At 45.0% G+C, this 2,714-nt stretch overlaps 1 pseudogene; it reads right to left on the bottom strand.

Annotated features, from left to right (window-relative positions):
* Positions 1-1,419: 1,419 nt before the first annotated feature.
* On the bottom strand, positions 1,420-2,009 carry LOC133250113 (fatty acid-binding protein, heart-like; annotated as a pseudogene).
* Between the last annotated feature and the right edge of the window lie 705 nt (positions 2,010-2,714).

Below are 2,714 nucleotides of genomic sequence, written 5' to 3'. Positions count from 1 at the left end.
TTGGACTGCAAGGAGATCCAACCAATCCATTCTAAAGGAGATCTGGAAGGACTGATGCTAAAGCTGAAACTCTAATACTTTGGCCACCTCATGCGAAGAGTTGACTCATTGGAAAAGACTCTGATGCTGGGAGGGATTGGGGGCAGGAGGAGAAGGGGACAACAGAGGATGAGATGGCTGGATGGCATCACCGACTCGATGGACATGAGTTTGGATGAACTCCGGGAGTTGGTGATGGACAGGGAGGCCTGGCGTGCTGCGATTCATGGGGTCGCAAAGAGTCGGACACAACTGAGCAACTCAACTGAACTGAACCGATAACCTTTAAAATTGTGAATCACTGTATTATACATCTGTAACTTATATAATATTGTACATCAACTATACTTCAATTTTTAAGAAAGTACCTAAGCATTGTAACCCTTGTTTTCTTTAGAGTTGGAAGCAGCTCTCTCTAGATTATGCAGCTCTCCTGAAAGTTTGTAATTACTGCTATCAAAATTGGATATCTCCTGTTATGGGCTGAACTCACCCCCTTCAAATTCCTATGTTGAAGCCTTGTCCACTGGATTTCAGAATGTGATATATTTGGAGACAGTACCTTAAAAAAGGTGATGGAAGTTAAAATGAGGCCATTATGGTGGGTCCAAATCCAATTTGATTGATGTCCTTACTAAGAGAGTATGTGGATACACAAGAGAGACAGCAGAGGCACACAGGCGCAGGGAAAAGGCCATGGGAGAAGGCAGCTAGTGTGTGACCATCTGCAAACCAAGGAGAGAGTCCTTTGAGCGAACCCATCCTGCTGACGCCTTGATCCTGGACCATCAGCCTCTAGAACTCAGAGAAAATAAGTCTCTATTATTTAAGCCACCCAGCCTTTATAAAGGCAACGCAAGCAAGCTAGTACACTTCTTCAAATAATTTTTGAAATGCCATAAGGTAACATTTACAAAAGAAGTTGGCTCTTAGTTTTTCATTTTTAATCAGTAATTTAGCTAATCCCAGTGTTGGAATGTGCCATAGCCCAATCACTCAGACCCAAACTTCCTTCCTGGTTTGAATGTCCCTTGCTGACACCTACTGCCCACAAATCCCCAGAACACACCCCCCAACTGTGATGAAACCACGTATGAGAGTGCTGCCACCTTCTGACTTCCCTAAAGTAGTTGCTTTTATTTTCCAGAGAAGGAGTAAGTTCTGTGCAGAGAAGAAGTTCTGGATAGAAGGGCCCCCTTCCTAAAACTGTGTGATACTTTGTCACATTGATCCCAAAGCAGCTCTGCTCTTTTCAGAGGCTCCTAAAGGCTTCTTTCTTTCTTTTTTTTTTGGCCTTGACTCTGCGTTATTGACCTCAGAGCAGCACCCTTTGGATGCAGTTAAAAAACCAAACATACACAATGAGATTGGAACTGGATTTAGGCTGATGCCACCTGACACCAGGAAAATTTCTGCAATCAAGGTAGATTTATATAAAATGCTAGGGGAGAAAAATGAGGCAATCTGGTGCCGAGTCCATGAGTAGCCAACTGGCAGAAGAGCAGTCAGTAAAGGAGTGGACAGGTCATGCCTCTTCCTTGTAAGTACGATTGCAAATTGCACTGCAGTGGGTGAGCAGCAGGATGAGTTTCTCATCAACTATTTCCCATACAAGTGTTGTCTCTTATCCATTCCAATTCTGCACGTGGACAAATTTGCCTCTATCCAGCATCACGATGGACTTGACTTTCCTGTCATCTGCTGTTGTCTCATTGAAATTCACTCCCAGCTCGAAGCTAACCTCCCTATTCTGGAAGACGCTTTGTGTTTTTATGGTGATTGTGTCCACATTCACTTCGATGACTGTGATAGGCTTGGTAATATTGGCCGTCTGTTTGGTAGCAAAACCCACACCAAGAGACTTCATGTAGTCATCGAAATTCCTGCTATCCACTAACTTCCAGGTACCCATGAAGGTGTCCACTGTGGTGAGGCTGGGCTAGGCTGGGAAAGAGAAGACAGAGAATGTGTGCAAGGACTCTGGGACCCTGTTTCTTTTTTTAAAAATATTATTTAAAAATTTACTTTTGGCTACGCTGGGTCTTTGTTGCTGCACAGACTTTCCGCTAGTTGTAGCCAGCAGGGGCTGCTGTCTAGCTGTGGTGTGAGGGCTTCTCATTGCCGTGGCTTCTCTTGTTGGGGAGCATGGGCTCTCTGCTCACAGACTTCAGTAGTTGTAGCATGTGGGCTCAGTAATTGTGTCCTGGGCTCTGGAGCACAGGGGCTTAGTTACTCTACAACATGTGGGATCTTCCTGGACCAGGGGTCGGAGCCCCATCGTCTCCTGCATTGGCAGGAGGATTCTTTGCCACTGCATCACCAAGGAAGACCTTAAAATTTCTTTTAAAGACATTGGCAGGGGCCCTTCCCTGGCATCCAGGCACAGGTTTGATCCCTGGTTGGGGAACCAAGATCCCACATGCCACGCTGAGTAACCAAAAAAAAAAAAAAAAAGACATTTTGATCATCATCTGGTGCTCATCACCCAGCTCCAGTTCAATCCAGGTGGTGGTTGTGGAAGGACATGCCATCTTATATCTTTTATTTCTCCCTTTGAGACCCCAACCTCCAACTGAATTCCCTCTCCTTACCCAATTAAAAACTGTCTTCCCCAGATACCAGTGAACATGCGTTTCAGCTGAACCAGTCTAGATGCCCCATAACTCTTATAATCA

This window comes from Bos javanicus, chromosome 6 (assembly GCF_032452875.1).
Source record: "Bos javanicus breed banteng chromosome 6, ARS-OSU_banteng_1.0, whole genome shotgun sequence".
Classification (NCBI taxonomy): domain Eukaryota; kingdom Metazoa; phylum Chordata; class Mammalia; order Artiodactyla; family Bovidae; genus Bos; species Bos javanicus.
The sequence above is the reverse complement of the archived record's forward strand: the minus strand, read 5'-3'. Positions and strand labels throughout refer to the sequence as shown.